The sequence below is a fragment of the Podarcis gaigeae genome (assembly GCF_964106915.1).
Source record: "Podarcis gaigeae genome assembly, chromosome: W".
Taxonomy (NCBI): domain Eukaryota; kingdom Metazoa; phylum Chordata; class Lepidosauria; order Squamata; family Lacertidae; genus Podarcis; species Podarcis gaigeae.
In genome coordinates, this window is record NC_139695.1 from 1,520,873 (window position 1) to 1,535,858 (window position 14,986).

The window sequence follows — 14,986 nt, forward strand, 5'->3', positions numbered from 1 at the left end:
TCCCTGTCAAGTTCAAGACTCCACATAGGCCTCCCTGCCTGGCAAGTACATAATCCATTCCCATTTTCAGCTGCAAAATGGCGGCTCTACTTTCATCCAACTGTTGTGCAATAAGTCTCAAACTCTGGGCCGTTGCATTGGTTACAAGTTCCACTACTGCTTGCAATCGAATTATTCTGTTTAGATTATAAATAGGATCCCGTGCCCCTTGTATGAGCTCACCAGGATTCCAGGAGGCAGGATCATAATAGGCTATAATGCGCTCTGGTGGCCAATCATCAGTATCGCTCCAACTTTGGGTACTTCCTCCTGCTATATGAGAAATATCAGCGTTTCTTCGTGTACGCTTGGCCGAACTAGTGGGCATAATCCACATTGGCGGTAATACCCATCCCAAGAAACAAGTCCCACTCCATTTGGAAGGGAGTTTCTTGTATGCCCATGTCGGCGGTTCGAATCCCTGCGGCGGGGTGCGCTCCCGCTGCTCGGTCCCAGCGCCTGCCAACCTAGCAGTTCGAAAGCACCCCCGGGTGCAAGTAGATAAATAGGGACCGCTTACCAGCGGGAAGGTAAATGGCGTTTCCGTGTGCGGCTCTGGCTCGCCAGAGCAGCGATGTCACGCTGGCCACGTGACCCGGAAGTGTCTGCGGACAGCGCTGGCCCCTGGCCTCTTGAGTGAGATGGGCGCACAACCCCAGAGTCTGTCAAGACTGGCCCGTACGGGCAGGGGTACCTTTACCTTTACCTTTTTCTTGTATGCCCATTCTCCACATATCCACCACAACCATCGGGTCTGAGGTTTTTGGTACGTGGAGTGCAAAAGGCGAAATATCAAAAGGGGTAGAGAGTTCACAGTGCAGTATGTTAGATTGCCTTTTTCTGTCACAGTTATGTTCCACACCACTTTCCATGCATGAATAAAAGGAGGTGCACAGGGCAAGGTATTCCGAGTTCGATAGGTAGTACCGTTTGCCCAGGTTTGACTATTCTTAATATAATCCCAAGTATGGTGACAATGAGAAGAGCCTATCATGGTAGGATCAGCTGCATCTGATGATTTATGCACACAGATTTCCCCTTGCACAGGTATAACTCGTATTGGTTTAGTTGAGTTCCATCCGGGGAAATTCTGTACTTCTGTTTGGTGTGGCATTTCGCTTACCATACCAATGGCACTTAATGGTATTGGTAATAAGGGCATACCTCCCTCTGAATCATCTGGCCCAAGAGAGCAAACAAGGCAATTAGTCCTATTTGCAACATTGGCTACCATCTCAGCTAAGCCTACCCACATATTGTGGTCATGGCGGAATCCATATTTAGCAAATTTGGTCAGATTCACGGACCCTTCCCCTTCCCAAGGGATCAGGATTAATAATAAAATCATGTTGATGTCTAGCATATGCATTCCTTCCACAAAAGATTACCTTATTGTGATAGCAAATAATTATTAGCCCCAATATAATTCCCCCAGTGACAGAAATGGGGAACCACCAAGACCAAAACATATATCCCGAGGATCCCCAATGAGTAATATCCCTTATAATTGTTCCACAAGGGGGCAGTCAATCGATTGTATAAGAGAATCTTCCCGTTCACAGTCGCTGGTTCAGACGCTCCTCAAGCTTCAGGCGTGCGCAGGTCAGCCAGCTTCCAGGTTGTGGCTGCAGCAGGCCGGTCGTCTAATGTTGCCCGTGACCTAGCCCGTTCCCGGTAGGGCTAGATACAGGGGTTTTTGGAGAGAGTTAGTTTTAAAGGATTAGAGGGGTCACCTTTGCACGTCCAACTGCCTTCGGACTTCTTCAAACGAGAGTGATGAATCCAGGGGGGTCACCTCAGCTACCTTCACCGCTGTTGGAGTAGAGAGCAAGACGGTGTAAGGTCCACGCCACTTAGGTGCAAGTGGATCGCGTTTCCACTCTTTCACCCATACGCTATCGCCAGCCTGGAACTGATGAATCGGCTCGGTAATGCTGCACGGCGTGCGTTCGAGGGCCCACCTGTTAAGAGAAACAAAAACACGGGAGAGAGATTGCACTTGTCCCTGTGTCACATGGTCTCCTATTTGTTTAAGGTCAGCTGGAATATCCTGAACAAAGGAGGGCGGTCTCCCATACAGGAGCTCAAAAGGTGACAACTTAAGTCTTTTTGTGGGTGCACACCGAACACGAAACAGTGTTATGGGTAACACATCTACCCATCCCAATCCCGTTTCCTGGGTTAATTTTGCCAATTGGGTTTTCAGAGTCCGATTCATTCTTTCAGTTTTCCCTGAACTCTGAGGCCTATATGCTGCATGCAGTCTCCATTTCACTTGTAGGACTCGACATACTTCTTGTACTACTTGATCAATGAATGCTGGCCCATTATCACTTCCAATGCATCTAGGTAATCCAAACCTCGGGATCAATTCAGTGAGGAGTCTCTTAGTTACCTCTCGTGCTTTTTCAGTTCGGGTGGGAAAAGCTTCAACCCATCCGGTAAGAGTATCTACAAATACAAGGAGATACTTGAATCCCTTAGAAGGGACCAGCTCTGTGAAGTCCACAATTAGGCTTTCCATGGGGACGTATCCCACATGCTGAATTCCAGGAGGTTGTACTGGTCCCTGCCTGGGATTGTTTTTAGCACAAAGAACACATTTCTGTGAAATGCAAGTTGCTAATTGTGATAGATTAATAATATACAACTTCCGACTGAGACTCTCTCTGGTTGCAGTACCGCCAAGGTGAGTAGATTCATGATAATTTCTTACAATTGTGCCTGCTAGATGATGAGGTACATAAATCCTATTATCCGGCAGGATCATCCAACCGTCCTTCATAACCACTCCTTCCTGTTCAGCCCACTTCCTCTCTTCTGGGGTATAGTGAGGTTTAACTTCTTCTGGAACTACCTCTGGTATGAGGGCTGCTATAAATCCTCCCACAGGCTTTTGGGCTGCCTCTCGGGCTGCTTTGTCAGCAGCATGATTTCCTCTGGTTATTGGATCCCTTCCTCGTCCATGACCTTTGCAGTGCATTACAGCAATCTGTTCTGGAGCCCATACTGCTTCTAACAGGATTTCTACTTCAGGTCCATATTTCAAAGCCTTCCCGTGGGCTCCGATTAGACCTCTTTCTTTCCATAGAGCTCCATGTGCATGCAGGGTTAAGAAGGCATATTTAGAATCAGTATAGATGTTTGCCTTACATCCGGCTGCCAATTGCAGAGCTCTAGTTAAGCCTATAAGTTCAGCTTTTTGTGCTGAGGTGCCAGCAGGCAAAGCTTCAGCTTCCACAACTTCCTCATTGGTGACCACAGCATATCCTGCTCGTCTGGCACCTTCATGCAGGTAACTGCTACCATCAGTATAATATACAACATCTGGATTTTTCAATGGCTCATCTTTCAGATCAGGTCTACTGGAATAAACTTCATCCATTATTTGGAGACAATCATGTGATTCTTCATCATCTACCTCTGGTAGGGGCAGCAAAGTCGCTGGATTGAGCATATTCACTACTCGTAGATGAATCCTGGGATTTTCACACAATAGGCCTTGGTATCTAGCCATCCTTGGGTTCGTTAGCCAATAACTACCCTTATATTCCATGATTGTCAGAACAGCATGAGGTACATTCACATACATCGTCTGGCCGAAGGTAAATTTATCAGCTTCTTTGACAAGGCTTGCAGTGGCCGCTACTGCCCTTAGGCATGGAGGCCATCCTTTTGCTACTGAGTCCAATTGTTTAGACAAATAAGCTACTGGACGGTTCCAACTTCCTAGTCTCTGGGTCAGGACTGCAGCTGCAATCCCATTCTGTTCATGTACATACAGCTGAAAGGGTTTTTCCGAATTAGGCAATCCAAGGGCTGGGGCCTCCATAAGTCGTTGTTTGATAACTAAAAAGGCTTGTTTCTGCTCAGGTCCCCATACGAATGGGTCCTTTTCTGCACCTCGAGTGCTTTCATGTAAGGGCTTGGCCAGACTGCTGAAATCAGGTATCCATAGTCTACAAAACCCTGCTGTTCCCAGGAATCCCCTAAGTTGTTTTCTTGTGGTAGGTTCCTTGATAAGGCAAATAGCTTCTTTCCTCTCTGGTCTCAATGCTCGTTGTTGGTGTGAGATGTCAAAGCCCAAATATTTGACCTTTTCTAAACATAACTGTGCCTTTTTCTGGGAAACTCGGTAGCCAGCTTCCCAGAGCAAGTGGAGCAGTTCCTCTGTCCCTTCTTTACAGGTATTAAAATCCTTTGCCGCTAGTATAAGATCATCTACATATTGCAGAACCACCTTTTCTCCCGGTATTGAGGGGTAACTTGTTAGATCCCTCGCCAAGGCAGTGCCAAATAAAGTTGGGTAATTTTTGAATCCCTGGGGCAATCTTGTCCAGGTTAGCTGGCCTTTTGTTCCTGTCAAAGGGTCTTCCCACTGGAAGGCAAATATAGGTTGGCTCTGTGGTGCCAGCCGGCAACAGAAGAATGCATCTTTCAAGTCCAATACAGTAAAAAATGTTGCTTCTGGTGGGATCAAACTCAGCAAGGTATATGGGTTTGGTACATTTGGGTGCAAGGTCTCGATAGCCTGGTTTACGAGCCTCAAGTCCTGCACTGGCCTGTATTCATCTGTCCCAGGTTTTCGAACAGGCAAAAGGGGTGTGTTCCATTCTGATTGGCAAGGCTTAAGCAGACCATATTTTAATAGGCGGTCCAAATGTTTCTGGATGCCCTCTGCTGCTCGCCGGGGTAAGGGATATTGCTTTACAGATACAGGGGTAGCCATAGGTTTTAGGGTTACTACAATTGGAGCTATATTCTTAGCCATTCCTGGTGGGCTATTTTCGGCCCATACTCCTGGTGGCACCTGTAGAGTTCGGAGGAGCTTGTTTAATTCTGTATCCAATGTGGGTTGGACTTGCAAGGCTGACATTAGGCGCCATGATTGTTCCTTAGGTACTGAGAGGGTAATTATTCCTGCTGCTTTTGATGGCAGTTTCATTTCTGGACCTCGAGGAGTGAAGGTGATTTGGGCCTGCAATTTGGACAGCATATCTCTGCCTAAGAGAGGTATTGGACACTCAGGTATATACAAAAACTGATGGGTTAAACGATGTCCCCCAATCTGGCATTCCAAAGGTTGGAGGAAAGACCTCTTAGCTGACTGTCCAGTGGCACTTTTAATGATTACACTTTTGGATGCCTTTTTCTGCAATAGTTCTGGGAGTACTGAGTATTCAGCCCCAGTATCAATCATAAAGTCTATTAAATGGCTCCCTAATTGAATCGTGACCGTGGGCTTCTGGAAGCCTAACTTTATGGAGTCCGGTCGTTCCTAGTCTTGAGTAAAATCCTCTTCTGCCAGTCCAATGAAATTGTCTCTATTCCGTCCCTGTCCTGGTCTCTGATATCTTCCATCTCGGATCATTCCCCGTCCCCGTCCCTGGTTTCTTGGGCCGGAGCCTGGGCCTGGGCCTGGGCCTGGGCCTGGGCGTACTTCTTCCAACCTCAAGGGTTCAGGACACTCCCGCTTCCAGTGACCCTCCTTCTTGCAATTTGCACATTGATTCCTTCCCAGTGGTGGATTCCTTCCTCGCCCTCTCCCTCCATTTAAGGGGCGGTGGTCTTGCTTCACTGCTGTGGCTAGCATCTCCATCTTTTCCTTCTGCCACTTCTTCTTCTCTTGTTTCTCAGCCTCATCCCTATTCCGATAAACTCGGCGTGCAATGGCCATAATTTGGCTCATCAGCATCCCTTCCCATCCTTCTGATTTCTGAATTTTCTTACGAATGTCAGAAGCGCACTGGGCCACAAATATAGCAGTAATCATTCTGCTGTTTTCAGGGGCTTCAGGGTCAAAAGGTGTCCATATACGATAGGCTTCCTGCAGCCTCTCTAAAAAGTCTCCTGGACTCTCATTTGGTTTCTGTTCTACTTCTGAGACTTTAGACATATTAGTGGGCTTCTGGCATGCCCTGCGGATACCTTGCACAAGTGTCTGGCGGTAGGTGGTAAGTCTGGCCAGGTGAATTCCATTGTTTGGATCCCAATTAGGATCTTCCAAGGGAAAGTTGTCTTGGAGATGATGGTCAATATTAAAAATATTTCCCACTCTGGCCTGCTCACGCAAATATATCTGTGCCTTTTCAATTATGTCTCTCCTTTCCTCAGTGGTGAAAAGAGTATTTAGGAGCTGGCGACAATCTGTCCAAGTAGGGCTATGAGTATTTACTATTGAAGTCACCAAGTCCATCATAGCCTGAGGTTTTTCTGCAAAAGATGGGGTGTGTGTTTTCCAATTCATCAAATCTGTAGTTGTGAATGGAATATATTGCAGGGTCGAAGTTCGAGGTGGCCGTGGTCCGGGTTGCCCGTTAACCAGCGCAGGCTCCTCAAGTGCATCAAATACTCTTCTAAGAGGGGCTACTACATGACCTTTCTCTTCACTTTGCTCTAGGGGCCTCAAATCATAGCGGATGGTATCTGTCGCAAGGCGTTCTTTTAGCAGCTTTATACGCCTGGCTGTATTGCTTGCTGACCGATCAAGGTCTCCCTGTAACTTCTGTAATATTTCTCTGGGACTTGGATGTACAGGGGTTTGGGGTGGGCAATCAGTTGTTCCACTAAAGGAGACTGTAGATGGAGGTTTATTAGGAGTCACAGGTGGAATAACCACTTCTGCTTGGGCTTTATTATAGGACTCCAATGCCTCCTGAAGATATTTATCATAATCTATCAAGGAATCAAGCTCTATGACTCCACTCCCATTATTCATTCCAGTTTCTTGCCTTGGGGTTACAACTGGTGGAGTGTTTGGATTAGGCTCCCTTCGATGTGGAGCATAGGGTGGAGGTGGAAGCACCTCTTCCTCTGGTCCCTCAAAAATGGGTTTGAGTTTATTTGGCAAGATTCCTTTCCTAGCTTCAGCTTTTACAGCCAATAATTTGCATCGTTTGACTTTGCATTTCCTTATCCATGGAGGATTTTTATTTAATGTGCTCAGCCAGGAATCTATATATGAAAATTGTTCTGGGCACCCTCCAGTTTCTTTGGCGATATCAGTCCAAAGTTTGCTTACTAAATTTATATCAAAGGTTCCCTGAGATGGCCATCCAGTAATTTGTTTTGGCCATTCTAGTTCACATAACGTTCTCAAGCGCTCTGGCGTCATTTTGACTCCATATGCCCCTGAGAAGGCTTTCTTAAAATTATTTAACATACATTCAAGAGGTGTATTTTCCCCCTTTGAACCCCCAACTCCCATTGTATGGCCCTGTGAAGTATCCACTCAGTCACTCACAGACGCGCTTTGTGGGTTTCCTTGCCTAGTGAAGTCGCCTTACTAGGAACCGAAGTACTACCCACTCCACACTCGGGTCAGCTACAGATTGCTCTGTACTTTCTCACACATACAATGCGCTGGATACTTCACCACACTCTACCTCCCAATTTTCCCTTTTCCTCCACCAGACCAACATCTGATGTACCCAACCACCTAGCGTACTCAGTTTCCCCTTACTGAGACGCAGAAGTTTGATCAAGACTTCTCTTCCTCCCAATTAATTGGAGGGCCAAAAATCCCTTTGTGCACTTACCCTTGGTTGGTTCCCTGTTTCCCCCCGGTCCGTCGCCGCCAGTGAGCAGGGTATCAGACAGACGAGTCTTCTGCGTTCCCCCTGGAAAAATTTACCAGTGCGCGCTTTGGGTAAGCAGTGGTCCTCTCTCTTGTACCCTGCCCAGTAGGGCGAAGGGGCTGCGTTCCAGCAGACCACTTATCCGAGTCACAGAGGCACCATAAAATGTAGCACCTCTGCTTGTGGTTAACGCTTAGCTGGAATGAAATATTCAACGCAGCAATAGAGAAATTAAAATAATAATTTATTTGTCAGACAAATAAATGAGAGGCACAGTGGTATATGGTTACCAAGCTCTGGCCTGGCCTCCTGCCATCCTGGCCAGCACTTATATTTCCTTAATCCAGCCCCCTTTGCTCCTCCTGTGGCTGCCTCTGTCCAATCAGCCTGGTTGAATATTCCTATTGGCTGTTTGCTAGAACCAATCACAAAAGATACACCCACTTCCTCCTGTCCTTATAAGGGAGACAAACAGCTATATATAAATGACAAATAAGTAATAATATATCTTACATGGAATCTTAATTACCAGCTCACCTCTTGCCCTCCTTGCCCTATTGCCTTCTAAAACAAATGGTTAATCTTACATTTTTATCTTCAAGGATCTTGAGTTAATCATCATTGAAAGATCTCCTTCATTTGAGGGTCTTTTAAACAAATGCCTGACAACTATATATCAAGAGTGTTCGATGGCGTCTCCTGTCTGGCAGGAGGCTGGGCTCATTTGCCCCTCTGGTCTCCTATTGCAATATGACTCTATGAAATAAGAATCTAGCATTTCTTAAATCCTTTGCATAATTACATTTAAGCCAATATATTTAAGCTAATATATTTCATACATTATCATAGGTAGCCTCTTAAAAATATAAAGCTTCTCAAAGTAAAAAGGAAGGAACTCAGTAAAAACAGCTTTTAAAAAGAAGCCTCTTCAGTTTACACCCCCCCTTTCACCCTCCTTTCCAGCCTCAAAATAAAATAGAAAGAAGCTTCTTCTCCAGCCAAGCCAGTTGCCTTTCCCAACATTTAACCTTTTTAACTCTCTCAGTTTAAGAAAGAAACAGCTTTAGAAAAGACTTTTCAAAAATGTTCTCTTTTCTGTCAGCTAGATGTTTTTCCCCATTTGCTCCTGGCCTTTGAAAATACAGCTCAAGGTTTAACGAGAGGCCCATGGCATCATTTTACTATTTGCCCATTCCTAATTGTGTTTTGCAATCTGCAAGGTCAGTTGTCTGTAATTCCCCCTTTTTTATGACTTTGAGAATTGTTTTTCTGCTATAAATCAGGGGCCCCCCTTGTCTTAGGAGGATAAACATTGCCAAGGTTTTCTCTGCCTGGCATGAAACATCTGAAAATCTTTTTAAGCTCATTTTTAAATACAAGCCTTGATAAAATATAGAAGCTCTGATAAAAAATGCAGGCTTATGACTAGATGCCTCATCACAAGGACTGCTTGCTGCTTGCTGCCTCCTGCCCGGGAGGACTCCTCTGAGTGAGTGCCTGAGGGCCCTGCTCTTGTCACTTACCATCTGGCCTGGGGCAGGGCCTGAAGCCTCACAAGGACTGCTTGCTGCTTGCTGCCTCCTGCCCGGGAGGACTGCCCTGAGTGAGTGCCTGAGGGCCCTGCTCCATCCTGCCACTTACCATCTGGCCTGGGGCGGGGCCTGAAGCCTCACAAGGACTGCTTGCTGCTTGCTGCTGCTGCCCAGGAGGACTCCCCTGAGTGAGTGCCTGAGGGCCCTGCTCCTTCCTGCCACTTACCATCTGGCCTGGGGCGGGGCCTGAAGCCTCACAAGGACTGCTTCCTGCCGCTGCCCAGGAGGACTCCCCTGAGTGAGTCCCTGAGGGCCCTGCTCTTGCCACTTACCATCTGGCCTGGGGCGGGGCCTGAAGCCTCACAAGGACTGCTTGCTGCCTGCTGCCCGGGAGACTCCCCTGAGTGAGTGCCTGAGGGCCCTGCTCTTGCCACTTACCATCTGGCCTGGGGCGGGGCCTGAAGCCTCACAAGGACTGCTTGCTGCTTGCTGCCTCCTGCCCGGGAGGACTCCTCTGAGTGAGTGCCTGAGGGCCCTGCTCCTTCCTGCCACTTACCATCTGACCTGGGGCGGGGCCTGAAGCCTCACAAGGACTGCTTGCTGCTTGCTGCCTGCTGCCTGCTGCCTGCTGCCCAGGAGGACTCCCCTGAGTGAGTGCCTGAGGGCCCTGCTCTTGTCACTTACCATCTGGCCTGGGGCGGGGCCTGAAGCCTCACAAGGACTGCTTGCTGCTTGCTGCCTGCTGCCCGGGAGGACTCCCCTGAGTGAGTGCCTGAGGGCCCTGCTCTTGCCACTTACCATCTGGCCTGGGGCCGGGTCTAAAGCCTCACAAGGACTGCTTGCTGCTTGCTGCCTTCTGCGCATGAGGACTCCCCTGAGTGAGTGCCTGAGGGCCCTGCTCCTTCCTGCCACTTACCATCTGGCCTGGGGCGGGGCCTGAAGCCTCACAAGGACTGCTTCCTGCCGCTGCCCGTGAGGAGTCCTCTGAGTGAGTGCCTGAGGGCCCTGCTCCTTCCTGCCACTTACCATCTGGCCTGGGGCGGGGCCTGAAGCCTCACAAGGACTGCTTGCTGCTTGCTGCCTGCTGCCTGCTGCCTCTGCCTGCTGCCCAGGAGGACTCCCCTGAGTGAGTGCCTGAGGGCCCTGCTCTTGCCACTTACCATCTGGCCTGGGGCAGGGCCTGAAGCCTCACAAGGACTGCTTGCTGCTTGCTGCCTCCTGCCCATAAGGACTCCTCTGAGTGAGTGCCTGAGGGCCCTGCTCTTGTCACTTACCATCTGGCCTGGGGCGGGGCCTGAAGCCTCACAAGGACTGCTTGGTGCTTGCTGCCTGCTGCCCGGGAGACTCCCCTGAGTGAGTGCCTGAGGGCCCTGCTCTTGCCACTTACCATCTGGCCTGGGGCGGGGCCTGAAGCCTCACAAGGACTGCTTGCTGCTTGCTGCCTCCTGCCCGGGAGGACTCCCCTGAGTGAGTGCCTGAGGGCCCTGCTCCTTCCTGCCACTTACCATCTGGCCTGGGGCGGGGCCTGAAACCTCACAAGGACTGCTTGCTGCTTGCTGCTTGCTGCCTGCTGCCTGCTGCCTGCTGGCCAGGAGGACTCCCCTGAGTGAGTGCCTGAGGGCCCTGCTCTTGTCACTTACCATCTGGCCTGGGGCGGGGCCTGAAGCCTCACAAGGACTGCTTGCTGCTTGCTGCCTCCTGCCCGGAAGGAGTCCTCTGAGTGAGTGCCTGAGGGCCCTGCTCCTTCCTGCCAGTTACCATCTGGCCTGGGGCAGGGCCTGAAGCCTCACAAGGACTGCTTGCTGCTTGCTGCCTGCTGCCTGCTGCCCAGGAGGACTCCCCTGAGTGAGTGCCTGAGGGCCCTGCTCTTGCCATTTACCATCTGGCCTGGGGCAGGGCCTGAAGCCTCACAAGGACTGCTTGCTGCTTGCTGCCTCCTGCCCATAAGGACTCCTCTGAGTGAGTGCCTGAGGGCCCTGCTCTTGTCACTGACCATCTGGCCTGGGGCGGGGCCTGAAGCCTCACAAGGACTGCTTGCTGCTTGCTGCCTGCTGCCCGGGAGACTCCCCTGTGTGAGTGCCTGAGGGCCCTGCTCTTGCCACTTACCATCTGGCCTGGGGCGGGGCCTGAAGCCTCACAAGGACTGCTCTCTGCTTGCTGCCTCCTGCCCGGGAGGACTCCCCTGAGTGAGTGCCTGAGGGCCCTGCTCCTTCCTGCCACTTAACATCTGGCCTGGGGCAGGGCCTGAAGCCTCACAAGGACTGCTTGCTGCTTGCTGCCTCCTGCCCGGGAGGACTCCTCTGAGTGAGTGCCTGAGGGCCCTGCTCCTTCCTGCCACTTACCATCTGGCCTGGGGCGGGGCCTGAAACCTCACAAGGACTGCTTGCTGCTTGCTGCTTGCTGCCTGCTGCCTGCTGCCTGCTGCCTGCTGGCCAGGAGGACTCCCCTGAGTGAGTGCCTGAGGGCCCTGCTCTTGTCACTTACCATCTGGCCTGGGGCGGGGCCTGAAGCCTCACAAGGACTGCTTGCTGCTTGCTGCCTCCTGCCCGGAAGGAGTCCTCTGAGTGAGTGCCTGAGGGCCCTGCTCCTTCCTGCCAGTTACCATCTGGCCTGGGGCAGGGCCTGAAGCCTCACAAGGACTGCTTGCTGCTTGCTGCCTGCTGACTCTGGCCAGGAGGACTCCCCTGAGTGAGTGCCTGAGGGCCCTGCTCTTGCCACTTACCATCTGGCCTGGGGCGGGGCCTGAAGCCTCACAAGGACTGCTTGCTGCTTGCTGCCTCCTGCCCGTGAGAAGTCCTCTGAGTGAGTGCCTGAGGGCCCTGCTCCTTCCTGCCACTTACCATCTGGCCTGGGGCGGGGCCTGAAGCCTCACAAGGACTGCTTGCTGCTTGCTGCCTCCTGCCCGGAAGGAGTCCTCTGAGTGAGTGCCTGAGGGCCCTGCTCCTTCCTGCCAGTTACCATCTGGCCTGGGGCGGGGCCTGAAGCTTCACAAGGACTGCTTGCTGCTTGCTGCCTGCTGACTCTGGCCAGGAGGACTCCCCTGAGTGAGTGCCTGAGGGCCCTGCTCCTTCCTGCCACTTACCATCTGGCCTGGGGCAGGGCCTGAAGCCTCACAAGGACTGCTTGCTGCTTGCTGCCTCCTGCCCATAAGGACTCCTCTGAGTGAGTGCCTGAGGGCCCTGCTCTTGTAACTTACCATCTGGCCTGGGGCCGGGTCTGAAGCCTCACAAAGACTGCTTGCTGCTTGCTGCCACCTGCCCATAAGGACTCCCCTGAGTGAGGGCCTGAGGGCCCTGCTCCTTCCTGCCACTTACCATCTGGCCTGGGGCGGGGCCTGAAGCCTCACAAGGACTGCTTGCTGCTTGCTGCCTCCTGCCCAGGAGGACTCCTCTGAGTGAGTGCCTGAGGGCCCTGCTCCTTCCTGCCACTTACCATCTGGCCTGGGGCAGGGCCTGAAGCCTCACAAGGACTGCTTGCTGCTTGCTGCCTCCTGCCCGGGAGGAATCCTCTGAGTGAGTGCCTGAGGGCCCTGCTCCTTCCTGCCACTTACCATCTGGCCTGGGGCGGGGCCTGAAGCCTCACAAGGACTGCTTGCTGCTTGCTGCCTCCTGCCCATAAGGACTCCTTTGAGTGAGTGCCTGAGGGCCCTGCTCTTGTAACTTACCATCTGGCCTGGGGCCGGGTCTGAAGCCTCACAAAGACTGCTTGCTGCTTGCTGCCACCTGCCCATAAGGACTCCCCTGAGTGAGGGCCTGAGGGCCCTGCTCCTTCCTGCCACTTACCATCTGGCCTGGGGCGGGGCCTGAAGCCTCACAAGGACTGCTTGCTGCTTGCTGCCTCCTGCCCGGGAGGAATCCTCTGAGTGAGTGCCTGAGGGCCCTGCTCCTTCCTGCCACTTACCATCTGGCCTGGGGCAGGGCCTGAAGCCTCACAAGGACTGCTTGCTGCTTGCTGCCTCCTGCCCATAAGGACTCCTCTGAGTGAGTGCCTGAGGGCCCTGCTCTTGTAACTTACCATCTGGCCTGGGGCCGGGTCTGAAGCCTCACAAAGACTGCTTGCTGCTTGCTGCCACCTGCCCATAAGGACTCCCCTGAGTGAGGGCCTGAGGGCCCTGCTCCTTCCTGCCACTTACCATCTGGCCTGGGGCGGGGCCTGAAGCCTCACAAGGACTGCTTGCTGCTTCCTGCCTCCTGCCCGGGAGGATTCCTCTGAGTGAGTGCCTGAGGGCGCTGCTCTTGCCACTTACCATCTGGCCTAGGGCGGGGCCTGAAGCTTCACAAGGACTGCTTGCTGCTTGCTGCCTGCTGACTCTGGCCAGGAGGACTCCCCTGAGTGAGTGCCTGAGGGCCCTGCTCCTTCCTGCCACTTACCATCTGGCCTGGGGCAGGGCCTGAAGCCTCACAAGGACTGCTTGCTGCTTGCTGCCTCCTGCCCATAAGGACTCCTCTGAGTGAGTGCCTGAGGGCCCTGCTCTTGTAACTTACCATCTGGCCTGGGGCCGGGTCTGAAGCCTCACAAAGACTGCTTGCTGCTTGCTGCCACCTGCCCATAAGGACTCCCCTGAGTGAGGGCCTGAGGGCCCTGCTCCTTCCTGCCACTTACCATCTGGCCTGGGGCGGGGCCTGAAGCCTCACAAGGACTGCTTGCTGCTTGCTGCCTCCTGCCCAGGAGGACTCCTCTGAGTGAGTGCCTGAGGGCCCTGCTCCTTCCTGCCACTTACCATCTGGCCTGGGGCAGGGCCTGAAGCCTCACAAGGACTGCTTGCTGCTTGCTGCCTCCTGCCCGGGAGGAATCCTCTGAGTGAGTGCCTGAGGGCCCTGCTCCTTCCTGCCACTTACCATCTGGCCTGGGGCGGGGCCTGAAGCCTCACAAGGACTGCTTGCTGCTTCCTGCCTCCTGCCCGGGAGGATTCCTCTGAGTGAGTGCCTGAGGGCGCTGCTCTTGCCACTTACCATCTGGCCTAGGGCGGGGCCTGAAGCTTCACAAGGACTGCTTGCTGCTTGCTGCCTGCTGACTCTGGCCAGGAGGACTCCCCTGAGTGAGTGCCTGAGGGCCCTGCTCTTGCCACTTACCATCTGGCCTGGGGCAGGGCCTGAAGCCTCACAAGGACTGCTTGCTGCTTGCTGCCTCCTGCCCATAAGGACTCCTCTGAGTGAGTGCCTGAGGGCCCTGCTCTTGTAACTTACCATCTGGCCTGGGGCCGGGTCTGAAGCCTCACAAAGACTGCTTGCTGCTTGCTGCCACCTGCCCATAAGGACTCCCCTGAGTGAGGGCCTGAGGGCCCTGCTCCTTCCTGCCACTTACCATCTGGCCTGGGGCGGGGCCTGAAGCCTCACAAGGACTGCTTGCTGCTTGCTGCCTCCTGCCCAGGAGGACTCCTCTGAGTGAGTGCCTGAGGGCCCTGCTCCTTCCTGCCACTTACCATCTGGCCTGGGGCAGGGCCTGAAGCCTCACAAGGACTGCTTGCTGCTTGCTGCCTCCTGCCCGGGAGGAATCCTCTGAGTGAGTGCCTGAGGGCCCTGCTCCTTCCTGCCACTTACCATCTGGCCTGGGGCGGGGCCTGAAGCCTCACAAGGACTGCTTGCTGCTTCCTGCCTCCTGCCCGGGAGGATTCCTCTGAGTGAGTGCCTGAGGGCGCTGCTCTTGCCACTTACCATCTGGCCTAGGGCGGGGCCTGAAGCTTCACAAGGACTGCTTGCTGCTTGCTGCCTGCTGCCTGCTGCCCAGGAGGACTCCCCTGAGTGAGTGCCTGAGGGCCCTGCTCCTTCCTGCCACTTACCATCTGGCCTGGGGCAGGGCCTGAAGCCTCACAAGGACTGCTTGCTGCTTGCTGCCTCC